The sequence below is a fragment of the Macaca mulatta genome, chromosome X, assembly GCF_049350105.2.
Source record: "Macaca mulatta isolate MMU2019108-1 chromosome X, T2T-MMU8v2.0, whole genome shotgun sequence".
NCBI lineage: Eukaryota > Metazoa > Chordata > Mammalia > Primates > Cercopithecidae > Macaca > Macaca mulatta.
The window spans coordinates 43,280,233-43,301,406 of record NC_133426.1 but is presented as its reverse complement, the minus strand read 5'-3'; positions in this window follow the sequence as shown (position 1 = coordinate 43,301,406).

Genomic DNA, 21,174 nt, shown 5'->3' with positions numbered 1-21,174 from the left:
CCGAACAAAGGAGACAGGGTCATTTATAACCTGACACGTCCACCCTACTGCTGTGTCCATTTTCCATTGGCTGGAACGGGTCCTCACATTCTGTATCTGTCCTGATTGGCTAACAACTTAGAACTTTTTAAAAGAGGCAAAGGCAGCGGAGAACAAAGGAAGGAAGAAATAACTTGTGGAATGCTGAGAAAGGTAAAAATGCCTTCAAATAAGGAAGAGGAACAGGCTATGACCTAATGTTTGCTTGGACCAGTATAAGCATGCCAGGGCAAATATTGAAGCTAAATTGTGGGAGCTAAGAACATAAAGCACATTGATTTCTTTATTACGGCTACCAGATATTTAAGAATGTTAGCACAGGTCTTTGAATACATTTTGCTTCTAAGAAAAGTTACTATTTATTTTTAATTAAATGGGAAGAAGGGTCTTTGAAGAGGAACCTCTACTTTACTTTTTACAGTGTGGCAGCTATTGCTGAAGGGGGCAACACCGACAACCAAGAACAGACATGAAGAGGGGGGCATTTCCCACCCCCATCCACTGCTGTAGATGCTGAAATGGTTCTTCCTACTGGGACCTGGCAGGTGTGCACTCAGATAAAGTGTTTGTTGTGCTTTTTGTGGCAGCTCTACCTCTGCTGAAAGTGAGCCTGCACCACTTAAGCTGGAATGAAAGGTGGGGCCCAACTCCCCAACTCCACCCCACACACAGAGCAGTAGTGTCTCAGCAATGGATGACAGACAAGCTGCAGAGTTACCTTCCCTAGATCCAGGGAAGAGGCTCTGCCCTGAGCCCATTTTGGTGGTAGCAGTCAGAGAGGTATATCCATGGCCCATAGCTGCATTGTAGCTGGGAACCAAAGGACAAAGTCTATATGAACTGAAGGTCATGGGTCCTGTGCCAGGCATGATAGGGAATAAGACTGCATTCCTGGTGGCTCAGGATGAGAAGGTGGTTCACCCCCATTTTCCCTGAAACCTCAGTATACTTTAGTCTTCTTGCCGCCTCCTAATCAGGGTGAGTGCGTCCACGCCTTGCCAGCCTATCTAAAGTGGGGCACATTCTTACTCTTAAGTGCCACCTACTGGACTGAAGTCTGAATTGCACCACCAAATAAAAAACCTGCTTCCAGAAAGGCTTAGTGTTAGTCCATAAGATAAGCTTCCTGAGACTTAAGCACCCTCATGCCACAGGAGATAGTATGTTGGCTCCTACACCCAGTACATCACTGTAACAAGCAACATCTGAGAAAGCCATCACACAGAAGCTACCCACAACCAAGGAACCCATACAGAGCCTTGGCCCCTTGCAAGCACCCAGAAACAAAGCCAAATGATTACACACAATATATGTCACAGTAATACCCTCAAGGAAAAAAAGAAAAAAAAATAAAAGTCTTCTTCATACAATAGCAAATTCAAATATAAGATGCAACAGCTCCCTCGGATGAGAAGGAATCAATGAAACACCTCTGGCAGTACAAAAAGCCAGAGTGTCTTGACACCTCCAAAAAATCACACTAGGTCTCTAGCAAAGGATTCTAAAAAATGGAAAAGTCTGAAATAACAAAGAATTCAAAATATGGATTGCAAGGAAGCTCAACGAAATCCAAGAGTATGTTGAAATACAATGCAAAGAAACCAGACAAATTGGCCGGGTGTGGTGGCTCACGCCTGTAATCCCAGCACTTTGGGAGGCCGAGACGGGCGGATCACAGGATCAGGAGATCGAGACCATCCTGGCTAACACGGTGAAACCCCGTCTCTACTAAAAATACAAAAAATTAGCTGGGCGCGGTGGCGGGCGTCTGTAGTCCCAGCTACTCGGGAGGCTGAGGCAGGAGAGTGGCGTGAACCCGGGAGACGGAGCTTGCAGTGAGCTGAGATCCGGCCATTGCACTCCAGCCTGGGCGACAGAGCGAGACTCTGTCTCAAAACAAAACAAAACAAAAAAGAAACCAGACAAATTATTAAGGGTATGAAAGATGAAACAGCTAGATTTAGAAAAAACCAAATATAAATTCTAGAATTCAAGCATTCTCTAAAGGAATTTCAAAACACAAGTTGGAAGGTTTAATAATAGACTAGACTGAACAGAAGAAAGAATGTCAGACCTTGAAGACTGGTTGTTTGAATTAACCCAGTCAGACAAAAATAAATAAAAAATAATTCAAAAAAATGAGCAAAGTATTTAAGAAATGTGGAATTATGTAAAGCAACCAAACCTATGACTGATTGGCATTCCTGAGAGAGAAAAAGTAAAAGTAAGCAACTTGGAAAACATATTTGAGGGAAATTTCAGGAAAAATTCAGGAAAATTTCCCTGATCTTGTTAGAGAAGTTGATATCTAGATACAAAAAATTCAGAGAAAACCTGTGAGATACTGGACAAGACAACCGTTCCCATGGCATTTAGTCATTAGAGCATCCAAGATCAAGGCAAAAGGAAAAATGTTAAAGGCAGCTAGAGAAAAGAGCAAAACTATCTATAAATGAAATCCTATCAGACTAACATCAGACTTCTCTGGAGAAACCACACAAGCCAGAAGACATTGGGGGCCTATTTTTAGCCTTCTTAAAGAAAAAAGAAAAAAGTACCAGCCAAGAATTTCATATCCTGACAAACTAAGCTTCATATATGAAGAAGAAATTAAGTATTTCCCAGACAAGCAAACACTAAGGGAATTAATCACCACCACAATGGCCCTACAATAAATGCTCAAAGGAGTTTTAAACATGGAAATGAAAGAATGGTACTTGCTACCATAAAAGCACACATAAATACAAAGTTTACAGAACACCTACAGCAATTACATAATTGAGACTACAAAGCAACTACCTTAAAACACTATGACAGGAGCAAAACTTCATCTATCAATATTAACCTTGAACATAAAGGGCCTAAATGCATCATTTTAAAGATATAGACTGGCAAATTGTATCAAAAACAGGATCCAACCTTCTGCTGCCTTCAAGACCCATCTCACATGTAATGACTCCCACAGGCTCAAAGTAAAGAGATGGAGAAAGATCTGTCATGCAAATGGAAAACAAAAAAGAGCAGGAGTCACTATTGTATCAGACAAAACAGACTTTAAACCACAAGAATTAAAAAAAAAAAAAAGACAAAAAAGGTCATTATATAAAGATAAAGGGTTCAACAAGATTTAACTATACAAAATATATGTGCACCCAACATGAAGCATCTAGATTTATAAAACAAATACTACTACACCTAATAAAAGAGATAGTCATACAATAATATTGGGGGAATTCAACACTCCACTCACAGCACTAGACAAATCAAGGCAAAAAACTAATGAAGAAAATTGGGACTTAAATTGGACTTTTGACCAAATGTACCTAATACGCATCTAGAGAATACTCTACCTAACAATCACAGAGTATACATTTTTCTCATTGGTGCATGAAATGTTCTTGAAAACTGACCACATGCTTGGTCATAAAGCAAGTCTCAACAAATTTGAAAAATCAAAATCATATCAAGCATCTTCTTGGACCACAGTGGAATAAAATTAGAAATCAATACCAAGAGGAACTCTCAAAACCACATAAGTACATGGAAATTAAACAATTATTTCCTGAATGACTTTGGGGCAAAAAATAAAGTTAAGCTGGGAATTTGAAAAATGGAAATAAATGAAAATAGAGACACAACCTACCAAAACCTCTGGAATATAGCAAAAGTGGTGTGAAAAGGAAAAGTTATAGTGATAAATGCCTACATAAAAAATACAGAAAGATCTCAAATTAACAACTTAATGTCACACTAAAATAGAAATACAGGAGCAAACAGTCTCAAAGCTAACACAAGTAAAGAAGTAATAAAAATCAGAGAAGAACTAAGTGAAATTCAGAACAAAATCACATACAAAGGATCAATAAAAGGAAAAGTGAGTTCTTTCAAAGGATAAACAAGATCAATAGACCACTAGCTAGATTAACCAAGAAAAAAAGAGAAAAGATTCAAATAAGCAAAATCAGAAATGACAAAGTTGACATTACAAGTGATACCAGAGAATTACAAAAAGATCCTCAGAGACTACTATAAATATCTCTATGCACACACTCTGGAAAACCTAGAGGAAATGGATAAATTCCTGGAAAGCGTTTGATAAAAACTCTCAATAAACTGTGCATCAAAGGAACATATCTCAAAATAATAAGAGCCATATATGACAAACCCACAGCCAACACTCATGCCAAATGGATAAAAGTTAACAGAATTCTTCCTAAGAACTGGAACAAGATGAGGATGTCCAATCTCACCACTCCTATTCAACATAATACTAGAAGTTCTAGCCAGAGCAATCAGGCAAGAGAAAAAAATAAAACGCATCTAAATTACAAAAGAAGTACAAATTATCTCTGTTCACTGACAATAGAATCCTATGCCTACAAAACCCTAAAGATTCATCTGAATGACTCCTGGACCTGATAAATGACTTCAGTAAAATTTCAGGATACAAAATGAACATACAAAAATCAGTAGCTTTTTTATACACCAACAACATTCAAGCTGATAACCAAATAAAGAATTAAATCTGATTTACAATAATCACACACAATATAACCCCTAGGAATACATTTAACAAAGGAGTTGAAAGATCTCTACCAGGAGGACTACAAAACACTGATGAAAGAAACTATAGATGATACAAACAAATGGAAAAACATTCAATGCCCATAGATTGAAAGAATTAATATTGATAAAATGACCATACTTCCTAAAGCAATCTACATATTTAACACAATTCCTATCAAATTACCAACATTATTTTTCACAGAACTAGAAGTAAAAATTCTAAAATTCATATGGAACAAAAAAAAGCCTGAATAGCCAAAGCAGTGCTGAGCAAAAGGAACCAAGTCAAAGCCATCACATTACCCCAATTCAAGCTATAATACAAGGATATAGTAACCAAAACAGCATGCTACTAATACAAAAATAAACGCATAGATCAATGGCATAGAATAGAGAACCTAGAAATAAATCCACACACTTACAACCAACTAATCCTTGACGAAGTCAAGAAAAATAAACAGTGGGGAAAGAAGTGCCTACAAATTTTATTCAATAAATGGTATTGGGAAAGCTGACTAACTATATGCAGAAGAATGAAACTGGACCCCGACACAAAAACTAACTTAAGATGGATTAAAGAATTAAATGTAAGACCTTAAGTGATAAAAATATAAGGAAAAGAAAAACTAGGAAAAACAATTCTGGATATTGGCCTAGAAGAATTTATGACTAAGACCTGGAAAGCAAATGCAACAAAATAAAACTTGACAATTGGGACTTAATTTAATTAAAGAGTTTCTGCACAGCCAAAGAAACTATCGCCAGAGTAAACAGACAGCCTTCAGAATGGGAGAAAATATTTGCAATCTATGCATCTGACAAAGGACTAACACCCAGATCTGTAAGTAACTTAAACTAATCAACAAGAGAAAACAAGTAGCCCCATTAAAAAGTGGGCCAAGGACACAAACAGACATTTCTCAAAAGAGGTCCGACAAGCAGTCAACAAATATGAAGACATGTACAGCATCACTAATCATTAGAGAAATGCAAATTAAAACCACAATGAGATATCATCTCACACCAGTCAGAATGGCTATTCTTAATAAGGCACAAAATAAGACATGTGAGTGAGGATGTGGAGAGAAAGGAATGCTTATACAGTGCTGGTGGGAATATAAATTAGTTCAAACTGTATGAACAACAGCAGGGATATTTCTCAAAGAATTAAAAACAGACTGAGTATGGTGACTCATGCCTGTAATCACAGCACTTTGGGAGGCTGAGGCAGGTGGGTCACTTGAGGTCAGGAGTTTGAGACAAGCCTAGCCAACATAATGAATTCTTGTCTCTACTAAAAATTCAAAAAATTAGCCAGGCGTGGTGGCAGGTGCCTGTAGTCCCAGCCACTTGGGAGGCTGAGGCAGGAGAATCACTTGAACCCAGGAGGAGGAGGTTGCAGTGAGTCAAGATCACACCACTGCACTCCAGCCTGGGCAACAGAGTGAAACTCTGTCTCAAAAAAAAAAATAAAAAAAGAATTAAAAATAGAACTACTGTTTGACCTAGCAATTCCACAACTGAGCAGCTACCAAAAGGAAAAGAAATAGTCTTATCAAAATGAAACCTGCACTTGTATGTTCATCACGGCACTATTCACTATAGCAAAGTCATGGGATCAAACAAAGTGTCCATCCATGGTGTATTGGATAAAGAAAATGTTGTATATATGTACCACAGAATACTATGCAGCCATAAAAATAATAAAATCATGTTCTTTGCAGCAACATATATGTAACTGGAGGCCATTATTCTAAGTGAAGTAACTCAGAAACAGAAAATCAAATAGTGCACATTCTCACTTAGAAATAGGAGGTAAAGAAAGGGTACATATGCACATAAAGATGGAAAACAACAGACATTAGGGACTCCAAAAGTGGGGAGAGAGGGAAAGGGCAAGGGTTATAAAATTACTTATTGGGTGATATGTTTACTATTTGGGTAATGGGTTTACTGGAAGTCCAAACCCCAGAATTATGCAATACAACCATGTAACAAACCTGCACATGTACCCACTGAATCTGTTTTTGTTTTTTTAAGACTTAAGAGAAAAACAACAACAAGAAGTACAATAGGTAAATAAGAGTTTCACAAAGTGATAATTTCTTCGCCAGAGTAATTTTCTGTGCTATATAAAATACAATTCAAGAACATTTCCTAAAATGGGAAGACTTTAGTCACTAACTGCAAGGGCTCCACAAGAGTTTAGCATCATGGATTTTTAAAAAGTCAGTTCCAGTGCCTTTTCTTTGGAACCCCAGAATACCAGAGATAAAAAGAGGGTCCTGAAATACACTAGAGAAAAAAATTAGATCACTAACAAAGCATATAAAATAAGAATAACATTTAACTTCTTAGCAATGTTAGAAGTTGGAAAACAATAGAAGTATATCTAAACCAAATATAAGAGAGGAAAAATAGTTTTTTTCTGTACCCTTCATAGTTCTTAGTTGGGATGGACCCCTGTAATTGAGACAGATTAACAAGAGAAAAATAAAGTAATAACATGTATAACTCATGTATACATAGGAAATACCCAAGAGAATGTGAAATCTCAAAGAAGTGGCTTTGACTTCAAGCTTAAACATTATCAGTGGACCCGGCTGGGCACGGTGGCTCATGCCTGTAATCCCAGCACTTTGGGAGGCCGAGGCGGGCAGACCACGAGGTCAGGAGATCGAGACCATCCTGGCTAACACGGTGAAGCCCCATCTCTACTAAAAAATAGAAAAAATTAGCCAGGTGTGGTGGCGGGAGCCTGTAGTCCCAGCTACTTGGGAGGCTGAGGCAGGAGAATGGCGTGAACCGGGGAGGCGGAGCTTGCAGTGAGCCAAGATCGTGCCACTGCACTCCAGCCTGGGAGACAGAGCGAGATTCCATCTCAAAAAAAAAAAATATATATATACACACACACACACACACACACACACACACACACACGCACACATATATATACATATATTATCAGTGGAAACAAAGAAAGAGGGTGAGAGAGGCCAGTAATGGGAAGATGTCCAGGAAAGATACAATAAATAAGGGTAAGATTTATTTTGTAGATTTAACTCCAGCCTTTTTAATTGATAAGAATCTCTAGTGATTTATCCTTCCCTTTCCTCCTGGTATAGAGAGGGAGACACCCTTAGAAATGGAGATTTCTTTTATAGATGTAAAATTTATCTTACAAAAGGCTAATGTTTATTCTATTTTTATAGTTTCTTCTGTGTCTGCAGTTTATCAAAATAATCAGCTCAAAATAATCCTTCTGCCTAAGAGAGATATTTTGGGGTGGCATATCTTGGGCTCCTACATAGACAAATCAAAGATAAACAGTAGAGACATAATTTTCGGAAATACGGAGGTAAACAGAAGAAATGGCTAAAAAGCCCTCTGGAAAATAGAGTAGGAAGGAGAGTAGGGACTGCTGTTTGCTTGTTTTGTTATAAGCCCAGCCCAACTATTTAACTTTTCAAACTATCAAAGGTATAATTGAAAATTGTTTTTCAAATTAAGGTGTGAAGCCTAGATTGAATAATCTTTGAGATTACTGGCAGTTTATAAAGTGTTTGAGTGTATTAGCTGTGTTGCAATTGGCACAGTATAGCATTTTCTTGTGCATAGAAGCATGGAAATTATTTTGTAGAGGCCACGTGGAGTGGGGGAATTCCCCTTTATCCTCTGAAGGTTCACTGAAAAATCAACTCACAAAAGAAGATTAACTGGATAAAAAGCATAAATATTTATTAATGTTCACACAGGGGAGAACCACAGAGTGATTACCCCATATCCCAATGTGGCCCAGACACTTATATAACCTGATTTCAGGGTGGGATGAATATAAGTAACTCTACTGAGGGCCAATGAATGATTTCCAGGGAGAATGAATGGATTGAGGAACAGAGATTAACTTGTAAATGGTTCTCTTTAGAAATGGAATGAACCTGAGAGACATATGTTATCTTGTTAAGGAATCTGTTCAGGTGTGATGTAAATTCTTGGTCTCCTTTTCTGCAGTAGATAGTGAGAGAACAGGGAGGGAAAAGAAAAACAATTGTTCTCCTTAGTGGGTCCATGAGGTCTTTATGTAGATAAGGAAAAAGTCTCTTCCAGTGTCTGTTGATTGCTAAGGGCCTTTAATTCAAAATACTAATTATATCAGGGAATAATTTTTGGGGTGAAGTTTCCTGCACTCCTTCAAATGTTAATATAAGGTGTGATTCTTCTCCAAAACAGCACAATGATTGTTAAGTGCCAGGCATTTAAAATAACTGATAATAGGCCGGGCGCGGTGGCTCAAGCCTGTAATCCCAGCACTTTGGGAGGCCGAGACGGGTGGATCACGAGGTCAGGAGATCGAGACCATCCTGGCTAACACGGTGAAACCCCGTCTCTACTAAAAAAATACAAAAAACCAGCCGGGCGAGGTGGCGGGCGCCTGTAGTCCCAGCTACTCGGGAGGCTGAGGCCGGAGAATGGCGTAAACCCGGGGGGCGGAGCTTGCAGTGAGCTGAGATCCGGCCACTGCACTCCAGCCTGGGCAACAGAGCGAGACTCCGTCTCAAAAAAAAAAAAAAAAAAAAAAAAAAAAAAAAAATTAAATAAATAAAATAAAATAATTGATAACTGATTATCACAATAATCCTGCATGTTAGTTAAGATTTAGAAACAGATTCAGCAAGATCAAGCTACTTGTCCATGCTAACAATTACTTAATGGCAGAGAGGAGTTTTTAAATAGGTTAATTTGACTACAAAATCCAAAGTACTGTCTATAACATAGACTGCTACCTGACCTTAAGATATTATACAAATATAATATATAGGAGCTGTTTAGGCTTTGTATGTAAGATGATGAAAACGTACCCTTAGTGGATACAGTTTCAGGCACTACAACTTTCCAGGTGACACTAAAAACAGCCAAGTGAAGAAAAAGAGAAAAGAGTATACACACGCACAAAATTAAAACACAGACATATAAACACATTGGGGAAGAATTTAAATGATGACAAAGCCTAAACAAAGAGTAATTACTATTATAAAGTACGGATAGCACATGTAGAAAGATATTTCAAATGACAAATGATCTCTTTACTCATTTTCTTTTCTTTTTTCTTTTTTTTTTTCTTTTTGAGATGGAGTCTTACTCTCTTGGCCAGGCTGGAGTGCAGTGGCACGATCTAGGCTCACCGCAACATCCGCCTCACGGGTTCAAGCAATTCTCCTGCCTCAGCCTCCCAAGTAACTGGGACTACAGGTGCCCGCCACCACGCCTGGCTGATTTTTGTATTTTTAGTAGAGATGGGGTTTCACTATACTGGTCAGGCTGATCTTGAACTCCTGACCTCAAGTGATCCACCTGCCTCGGCCTCCCAAAGTGCTGGGATTACAGATGTGAGCCACCACACCTGGCCTTCTCTATTCAGTAAAACTGATCAGGAGAAATTAAGAATAAGATCGGAATTTATTATAATTTTATAACTTTTGTTAAAAGAAAAATTTAGATAAATTAAATTGAACAGAGTTTAACTGAGCAAAGATTGATTCATGAATTGTGCAGCCCCCAAACCAGAAAAGTTTCAGGGAAACTCTGCACTGTCACATAGTTGGAGAGGATTTATAGGCAGATAAAGGAAAGTGATGAACAGAAAATGGAAGTGAGGAACAGAAAGATCTGGATTGGTTGCAAGATCTAGATTGGTTGCATCTTGTTGTCTACCTTATTTAGGCATGTTTTGAAGAGCTGTCTACTTTTGATTGGCTGAAACTCAGTGATTGTACATGAGTAGGTTAGTCTGTTTACACATCCAATTATGTTACAGTTCATTATGAACAGAGAAACTTTTAGGCCAAACTTAAAATATGTAAGGAGCTTTAGCTTTAGCCTAAACTTAACAATCTCTTCCACCCCCTTGGGGGAACCTCTCAATTTTGAGAGGTTGACCAAAACTAGGTATTGATGACATTCTGTCACCATCAAAAATGTACTTATTTGTTCTCAAATCCTACTGGGAAGTAGAACAGTGTACTTATCATTGTGCAACAAGAAGTGTCAGCAACTATACAGATTATTTTCTGTTCAGCCAATAAGAAATCTAAAGCAAGTTTATTATCTAGTACAACTTTAGCAAAAGAATTTGAAGAAGTCTATTGTACAACCATAGCCTTTGCAGGAGAATCTGCTATAGAACCTATTATGAAAGATAAGTTTCTAATCATCTCATTTACTCCAAACCATGGAACAAAAGATCCAGTACATCATGACCATCCAGAAGGGTGAAGGCCTCCTGGCAATGTTCTCTTTAACATTATGATGTAGGTTAAGAGGAGTGGACCAATGTTCTGTTTCTGATTGATCATGGAGCAACAAAGATACCAACAAATTAAAAATTCTCAACCACACGGAACTTTCATCTTCCACCTATCAAGGCATAAGGTTGCCTTGTATAAGGTCAGCTGTAAAATCCTCCACAAATAAAAGTGTACCCCATGCGTGCACACAAGACTTCCTTTCCAGTTCCATTGCTTGTAAAGGCATAAGCAAGGAAAGAAAATTATTTGAGCTCTCTCATGATAGCAGAGGTGTCTTTGTCTATGATCTTGGGAAAGCTGTCCACATCAGGGCTGCCATCTGCTTCCAGGGAGAAACTTCCATGATTAACTAGACCTTAAGATCTCCAAAGTGTGTACAATTCCGAGAGTCTGGAGGGGTCCCTCTGAGTTGTGAGATGATAGATCCAATAGTTTTTCTGTAGCATGGGTGGCAAGGGAAGTCTTTCTCTGATGCAATTTCCAGAGGACCTGATATGGTTTGGCTGTGTCCCCACCCAAATGTCATCTTGAATTGTAGTTCCCATAATCCCCACATGTCTTAGGAGGGACCCAGTAGGAGGTAATTTAATCATGGGGGCAGTTACCCTCATGCTGTTCTTGTGAGAGTGAGTGAGTTCTCATGCATGATATCTGATTTTTTTTTTTTTTTTTTTTTTTTTTGAGACACAGTCTGGCTCTGTTACCCAGGCTGGAGTGCAGTGGTGTGATCTCAGCTCACTGCAGCCTCCACCTCCCAGGGTCAAGCAATTCTCCTGCCTCAGCCTCCTGAGTAGCTGGGATTACAGACGCCTGCCACCACGCCCAGCTAATTTTTGTATTTTTAGTAGAGACAGGGTTTCACTGTGTTGGCCAGCCTGGTCTCAAACTCCTGACCTCGTGATCTGCCCACCTTGGCCTCCCAAAGTGCTGGGATGAGAAGTGTGAGCCACCATGCCCATCCTATCTGATGGTTTTATATGGGGCTTTTGCTCGGCACTTCTCCTTGCTGTCACCATGTGAAGAAGGATGTGTTTGCTTCCCCTTCCACCCTGATTGTAAGTGTCTTGAGGCCTCCTCAGCCCTGCAGAACTGTGAGTCAATTAAACCTCTTTCCTTTATAAATTACCCAGTCTTTGCTATGTCTTTATTAGCAGCATGAGAACAGACTAACGCAGGACCCAATCTCCAGGTTTTAGACTGTGGAGGGTTTAATTGTCCTCAGTTAGTGGAGAGTGAAAAGCTTCCTTTACTTGGCGAAAATAAACTTCAGCATAATGCATTGACATCTTGCAGCATTTAGTCATATCAGAGTTTAGGAGTGGAAGATATATGAGTTTCTATTATTAGGAGCATAGGCCTTCCAGTGACTATTTCATAAGGAGTCAACTTATATTTTCCAATGGCAGTGGATTTGATTGTCATCAATCTGCAATACCTTTGGTTAAGGTAATTTAGTCATTTAGTTAGCTTTGTCTAATGCTGTTGTATCTGGAATATCTTATTTAACTGCTTTACAATATGTCCAGTGAAACAAGTATCTTTATCGCTAGAGATTTCTCTAGGAATGCCCTATGAGGAAAACACATTTCCCAATAGCCTTTTAGCTATTATTATAGCATCAGCCTTCTTGCATGGGAAAGCCTATATTTTTATGAATTTGTTATTAATATATGTTCCAAAATTGTATGAAATTCCTAAAATTCTGATATATCTTGGTATGTTATCAGTTATAATCATGGTTATTATGTTAAGTTGTAGGCCACAAAAATAACCAAATTTCATTGGCACTTGTGTCTCTAAGATAATTGTAAGTAATTTTTACAGTTAATTGCTTAATTCTGATGCATTTTCTGAAAGTTCTTTATAAGTAAGGAAAATCCTCGAGTATTATGTCTTCAAGGAGGTTCATAGAGAAGATTAAAAAACCATGCATTTAAAATGACACTAGAGTGAAATCCCTCTATAAGTGTTCAAATGGCCCATCAGGTAGCAGAAACATACCTGAAGTTTTTATTGTCTTCCCAGGATTATGGGTTTGACAAAACAAACATTTGTCATATATCATTTTTTAAAATTTAGAACAGCCACACACACACACACACGAACACACATGTGCACACACATATTTCTTATTTGGTTTATTTTATCTCTTCCATGATGAGTCATAGAGTGCTGAACTTATAATAATGAAAGCTTTAAGGACTCAGGACAAACCAGGCAGATGCATAGGCTGTCCGTGAGTCCATGATTAACAATAGACTTATATCTTCTTAAATACCAATTTTGTTTCTCCAATTCGGTTGCATAACACTGCTTATTAAATGGGTTATCATAGGTAATTTGACTTGGACCATGGAGTTCATTCAAATTACATATCTTAATAATTTCAGTACTGGTTGATTTAGCATAAGAATCTGGCATAGTATTTCACTGGTATTCAATTAATTCTTATCCTGCTTGAGTTAGCAGTTTTATAGAGAAGTCAGTCTCCTCATTAGAGTTCTGGGGACTATTACACAGTTCAAATGATATGATCCTAAAGTTATGAGAAGCCTATATTCAAGACTGCTTGTCTTATTTTATCCTCTCTAGGAACCTTCTTGAAGACATAATACTCTAGGAATTTTCTTACTTGTAGGGAGCTTTCAGAAAATGCATCAGAATTAAGCAATTAACTGTGGAGATTACTTAACATTATCTTAAAGGCACAAGTGCCAATGAAATTTGGTTATTTTTGTGGCCTACAACTTAACATAATAACCATGATTATAACTGATAACATACTAAGAAATATCAGAATTTTAGAAATTTCATACAATTTTGGAACATATATTAATAACAAATTCATAAAAGTATAACTCAAAAAGGGTTAAACATCATGTTGTATTTGACAATGCTTCCCATATAACTTGGCGTGTCAAATGAGCGTGTTTACTGTCTCTCCTTTGGATGCTGAAGGGCGCTCTGTAACACCTTAAATTGAGTTTGAGGTCAAAAGACTTAATTTTAAAATTTAATTTCAATTTTGGGAAGCCTGTCAAGTAAGTCAAAGGTTTAAAACACTTAATAAAAATAAAATCACGGTCACTATAAAATAATAGTCATTAATTTATCCAGAGTACTAATTAAAACGCTGTTAAAAAGCAAAAATGTTTATTTTGTGATAGAGAGGAAACTCAGTTTTCTAAACAATCAAAAGACCTAATAAAGACAGCCTGAGACAGAATCTCTCTCTCCTTTTCCCTCCTTTTTTGCAGTTTACTCAAAAGGTGAACAAGTGTTTTACTTTATTTATTTAATACTACACGAAATTCTTGCTTGAAAGACAAAACCAAATTTTACTTTTGTATTAGTGTATTATAAATACTAACCTTAAAGCTATTTGAATAAAACCTTATGAACAAACTAATGTCAGTCAGCTTTTGATCGCATAAGATCTTCACAAACCTTTATAATCTTACAAATTTTTTTTCTATCTTCTTTGTTCCCAACTTTCGATCTCATTTGGTTTCATCAGTATTTTTTAAGTTTAAAACAAGTTCAAGTAACTTGTGTGTGTGTGTGTGTGTGTGAGACAGAGTCTCGCTCTGTCACCCAGACTGGAGTGCAGTGGCGTGATCTTGGCTCACTGAAACCTCTGCCTCCTGGGTTCAAGTGATTCTTCTGCCTCAGCCTCCCAAGTAGCTGGGATTAGCTGGTCTTGAACCCCTGACCTCAAGTGATCCACCTGTCTTGGCCTCCCAAAATTCTGGGATTACAGGCATTGAGCCACAATGGTTGGCCTAAAGTAACTTTTTAACTATACTTTTTTCATCAAGCACACATGTTTATGCCTTTACAACTCTCCTCACCAAAAATATATCTTGTTTTTCTTTATACACTCTGTATACAGAATTGTTTCTCTTATATCTAGTTGTTTTAATTACATGTATCAACTACAAATGTAACTCTTAGTAATTCTACTTTTCCTTCTTTTTTTTTTTTTTTTTTTTTTTTAAGAAGGAGTCTCACTCTGTCACCCAGGCTGGAGTGCAGTGGTGCAATCTCGGCTCACTGCAACCTCCGCCTCCTGGGTTCAAGCAATTCTCTGCCTCAGCCTCCCGAGTAGCTGGGATTACAGGCACCCGCCACCATACCCGGCTAATTTTTGTATTTTTGGTAGAGACAGGGTTTCACCAAGTAATTCAATTTTTTAGTGAAAATCTAGAGACCAAGTAATTTTAAACTGTCTTATATCAGTATTTGTAGATTTAAAAAGCCATTTAAAAATTTTTAGAAAGCCATTTTCCTTATTTGTTTTGTTTATTGCTATCTAAATATATTTAGTTTTTTAATACCATATAAGAATAAGATACCAAAGTATGTAAACTTAAAATTATAGTTAATAATTGTTTTAGTATTTTAACTTACCTAGAAATGACTCAGACAACTTCGTGACTATGTATTACTTAATATTATATAACATAACTTAAAACAATTTAAATTAGTGAAAAATAATTGAAAATAGGACACAGGCACCCTTCTTAATGTGTCCCACACTTTTCCTGGGTCCCAAGTACCTATATGGCACCCAAGGATGGCTATAAAGGACAGGGTCTATCTGCATCCTAAATTTACATACCAGGTGTAGAGTTCAGGACAGAGCACAGAGCTGTGAAAAAAGATACCTGGAGGATCTGATTATTCTTAGCATGGCCAGGAGGCAAAGTTAGGCCAGAGAGGATGAGGATTGGGCTTTACTATGCCTTATAGCTGGTGGTCTAGGCACTGAGGATATGTCCCCAGGTCTCAACACATCAACCCATCCAGACCCCAGAATCCAGTCTCAAAACCAAAAACATAAACTCACAGACAAATCAAGCATCACAAATATTACAGAAGCAGCAGTTTTATGACCTTAGAACATGTAGCAGAGATGGCACAAACCTGTCTGACCAGTAAACAGAGGCAAAAATATCTGAGTTATATTTAACTGACAATTTTAGAGTCATTTCTATTTTATTTTGATAATTTTAAAGCTAGTTTTATTTGCCAAATATCACATACACACAATACATAAAGACATATAGACATACAAATAAACAGATCTTATAGCTTTCATAGAGAATTTTCATTTGCCGGTTTCCAAATAGTTTTTCTTTTTCCCATTCAAATGATCAATTTCCAATTACCTGTTTCATTGACCTAAGCAACTGTTAGCTAAGCAATACTAAATTTGCATTTTTAAAGGGATGACTCTTACGTGAAACAAAGTAGAAAATTTATAACTCAAAAGTATAGATCTGAGTCTCCAGCGCTAAATATTGTACTATCGTTTGCTCAAATCAAAAAAAGAAAACAAGAAAAAAAAGGTTGTAAGTAAAGATCCAGTTAAGATAAAGATGACCTGAGGAAAGTACCTTAAACAAAGGTAAGTCTTTTTATATAAATTTAAAACAATGGTAAGAGTTTCTAGTCATTTAGTCCTCCCTCTCTTTCCCAGGGTACAGAGGCAAGCAGGGCCCCTTCAAAGGGTGATCTTTTAATAGATACCAATTTCTTTTATAAAAAGATTTCAAATTATCCAGTTAAAAGCCAGAAAGGTATATCTTGGAAACCAATTTAGTTCAATAGGCAATCTTTTAAACTTAGCTACTATTTCTTAGCTAAATTTACTGAGTTCAGGGTGGAGCCAATTAAAGAATAGGGCAAAGAATATATTCTCTATACATTAACTCAGTATGGATAACTCTGAAAAAGAAGTAAGCCTGCTTTACCTGAGGGCCTGCCTTTTATAAACAGTTTATCCAGGATAGCTTTGTTTTAGTCTTTAGGATTAGCTAGTAACTAAGCCAGAAACTTAGCATATTATTTTTCTTATCAATTGGTCACTTACAATGTTTACTTGCCTTTTATAAAGTATCTTCTCATAGAGGGAATAAAAATATTGAAATCTTTTTTTTTTTTTTTTTTTTTTTGAGACGGTATCTCGCTCTTGTCCCCCAGGCTGGAGTGTGATGGCATGGGATCTCGGTTCACTGCAACCTCTGCCTCCTGGGTTCAAGTGATTCTCTTGCCTCAGCCTCCTGAGTAGCTGGGATTACAGGCACCCACCACTATGCCCAGCTAATTTTTGTGTTTTTAGTAGAGACAGGATTTCACCATGTTGGCCAGGCTGGTCCTGAACTCCTGACCTCAGGTAATCCACCTGCCTTGGCCTCCTAAAGTGCTGGGATTACAGGCGTGAGCCATTGCGCCCGGTCTGAGATGGAGTTTCATTCTTGTTGCCCAGGCTGAGTGTAATGGCACGATCTTGGCTCACCACAACCTCCGCCTCCCAGGTTCAAGAGATTCTCCTGCCTCAGCCTCCCGAGGAGCTGGGATTACAGGTGAGTGCCACCATGCCTGGCTAATTTTGTATTTTTAGTAGAGACAGGGTTTCTCCATATTGATCAGGCTGGTCTCGAACTCCCGACCTCAGGTGATCTGTCCACCTTGGCCTCCCAAAGTGCTGGGATTGCAGGCGTGAGCTACTGCACCCAGCCTTTAAAATACTGAAATCTTTTTAGAAGCTTTTGCACATCAACAGGCATCCCTGGGTTAATCACATCAACAAGCATCCCTGGGTTACCCTATTTCAGGAGCCCTCATTTTAAAAATATACTTCTTAAAGTCCAGTGTTTTTCATTTGTAACATCCTCTGTCCTTTTAAATTATTCTTAATCAGATTTCACCATTTCTGTGTTTGCTGTTTCTGGGACCTAATACATATACATGTATAGGTAGATGTTGCCACAAGGTGGAGTAGTCAGTTCTTCAGAAACTAAGGATCCTGTTTTTATATTGAATCTTGGCTTTGGCTCTCAGATCCACTTGATCAATGTAGCCAATGATGTTTCCCTACCTAAGCATGCATGGACAAGAAACAAAGTGAATAGAACACAAAAATCTCTGTGAATTTCCTAAAGCCACAGTTCATACCTGCTGCAGTATTGCCATTTACTGCCAGTTTCTATCTGACTCAGACATCTGAAGCCTCTAACTGGATCCAAGCCAGTTAATTATCAGATCTGATATAATAATCCAGGACTGATCCTGGATCCAGTCCAGTTTCTACAATGACTTCTGAACCCAATTTGGTTAAAAAAAATTTGCTCAAACAAATGTACATAGCCAAAAACACAAATCCAGAGAGCTGCCGAATCTGAGCAAGAACTTACTCATGATCCTCAATTGATGTGAGAGAGCAATGAACACAATGGGCCCAGTAGGTACATTGCTTAGTCACTTAATGCTCCTGGGATTGCGGGAAGCTCCACTTTGGGTCTCACTTCTGATACCATCTGTTAAAAGAAAAACTTTCTAGATGCAGTGGCTGATACTTGTAATCCCAGCACTTTGGGAGGCCAAAGTGGGAGGATCACATGAGGCCAGGAGTTTAAAACCAGACTGGGCAAGAGTCTGGGTGCTACAAAAATTAAAACAATTAGTCAGATATGGTGGCACACACCTGTAGTCCCAACTATTCAGGAGGCTGAAGCAGGAGCATCACTTGAACCCAGGAGTTTGAGGCAGCAGTGAGCTATAATCATGCCACTGCACTTCTGCCTGGGAGACTGAGTGAGACCCTGTCTACAAAACAAAACAACAACAAAAAACTTTAGACAAATTAAATTTAATAGAGTTTAATTGAGCAAAGAACAATTCAGGAATTAAGGAGGCCTTTGAACCAGAATAGATTCAGAGAGAGTCTAGGAAAGCCACATCATCGAAGAGGATTTATGGACAAAAAGAAAAGTGATGTGGGCCGGGCATGGTGGCTCACTCCTGTAATCCCAGCACTTTGGGGGTCAAGGTTGGTGTGTCACCTGAGGTCAGGAGTTCCAGACCAGCCTGGCCAACATGGTGAAACCCCGTCTCTACTAAAAATGTAAAAATTAGCCAGGTATGGTAGCAGGTGCTTGTAGTCCCAGCTACTTGGGAGGCTGAGGCAGAAGAGTCGCTTGAACCCGGGAGATGGAGGTTGTAGTAAGCCAAGATCACACCGTTGCACTCCAGCCTGGGCGACAAGAATGAAACTCCATCTCAAAAAGAAAAGAAAGAAAAGAGAGTCACAGAAACAGTTTATTGGTTACAGCCTGGCATTTGCCTTAATTGAACATGGCTTGAACAGTTGGCCACCTTTGATTAGCTGAAACTCAGTGATTGGTAGAAGAGCAAGTTATAGTCTATTTAAACATTTAATTAGGTTGTAGTTCACCATGTACAGATAAATCTTTAGGTCACGTTTAAAATATTTAAGAAGGCAGGTTAAATTCAGTGACTTTCTTAAGAGCTCATGGTACATTGGAAGCTGGGATTAAGGTTTCTGAGACAGAATGCCTGGGAATCCTAAGTTCTGCATAACGTATGTCAGGTTTCCTACTTATTTTCCTTTCTATATTTTCCTCCTTAACACTTCTAATTCATTCTATCTCTGGCTTGCAATTTAGTTCCTACTTGCCCACACCACTGAATCTCCACTGCTGAGCCACAAAAATAGCTCTTTCTCTGCACAGCTGAATTCTTTTCTTTCCAAAAACAGTTGTGGATAGAAGCATCCATTTCTTCACAGTAAAACTCCAAACCTGGGCTGGGCTTGTCATGCTTGTAATCCCAGCACTTTGGGAGGCTGAGGTGGCAGGATTGCTTGAGGACAGACCAGGAGATTGAGACCATCCTGGGCAACATAGTGAGACCCTGTCTCTACAAAAAATTTTGAAAATTAGCTGGGTGTGGTGGTACATACCTGTAGTCTCAGCTACTCCAGAGGCTGTGGAGGGAGGATCACTTGAGATCAGGAGCTGGAGGCTGCAGTGAACTATGATCATGCCACTGCACTCCAGCCTGGATGATAGAGCAAGACTACATTTCTAAAAGCATAAAAACAATAAAACCCAAACCCTATCCACCAGTCTGTTCTCTTGCCACAAGGCTCTAATAACACAATCACAGAAGACTTAAACTTTCAACATTTTCATAAGTCTGAGGTACTCTTTCATATTTTTTTTGTTATCTTATTATGCTAAGAATATTTAAAACCCATAGAAAATTACATGGATAATTATTACTAAAGTCAACAGTGGTTTTCTTCTCTTACATTTCTTAACCTTAACCATCTTAATCTAATTATGATAATTCTACCTAAGTAAAGATTTATTAGTTAGAGTTATACTTTCCTTCTTCTTTTTTAATTCATACCCTCTGGAGCTATAATGAATAGGGAAATGTTTGTAGGTTAGAAACTGATACTTAACCAGGCTCTTTCTGCTCACACACAGTAAGCCAATCACTGTAACAATGGGTTTTGCAACAGAGAAAGGGGTTATTCATGAGGCAGCCAAGTGAGGAGGCGGGAGACCAGTTCTCAAATACATTTTCCCCAAAATAGTGCTTGAGGGTACTTATGGAATAGAAAGCCAGGTGGTCTAAAGTGTGGGAAAAGGTGATTGGCAAGTAAGAAAAGTGAGGTATTTAGGGTTTCTGTGCAAGTATAATCAAGCTACATGATTGTTCACTGGACACATGTTCAGATAATGGCATTAGCATGATCTGAAAAAGGAGTTTTTGGTCATCTGATGTCAAAAGGTTACCTCTTGAGCATTTGCACAAGCCTGGTTGAAGGGTTGGTGATCTCAACTAGTTTGAACTGGACAGGAGCTGTCCCTAAGTTTCTAAAAAGCAACTTTAAGCAACCATTACTATAATGATCCACAGTCAGAAATGTTATCAACAAGGAAGTTAGTCCAAGATTAAGTATGCATTGTTTGGCTATGTGACTTGCTAGTGGGAGTTCTAAGATCAACTAGAAGTAAGTGATTAAAAGCAGCCAAGGCTGCTTAAGTTTGGCAGGCTTAATCAGGTTAGCCCTGAGTTTCAAAATGAGGAGAGTGAAAAAAAATCAAATAATCTGATCAATCTACTGATTAGTCAGTGAGTTCTTGCATAATTTGGAATTTGGAATCCCTTCATTAAACTGCATCTCAGAATTCTGCAGGTTTCATGACTCATCAGCATCTCTGATATCCAGAAAATCTTAGATGCATTTTGAATTTAGGAAAGAGAGACAAAAAAAGGAAACACCAAACACCCTGCCCCTTGCCCCACAACACCCATATCTTCTTGACAGCCAAGTAGAAAATAACATAAAGTCCTCAGATAATCATTCCATTTCAGGAATGATTCCAAATCTTAGCACTTTATCTGTTTTTGCTTGTTGTCACATCCCATGAGCATTGTCTAAATG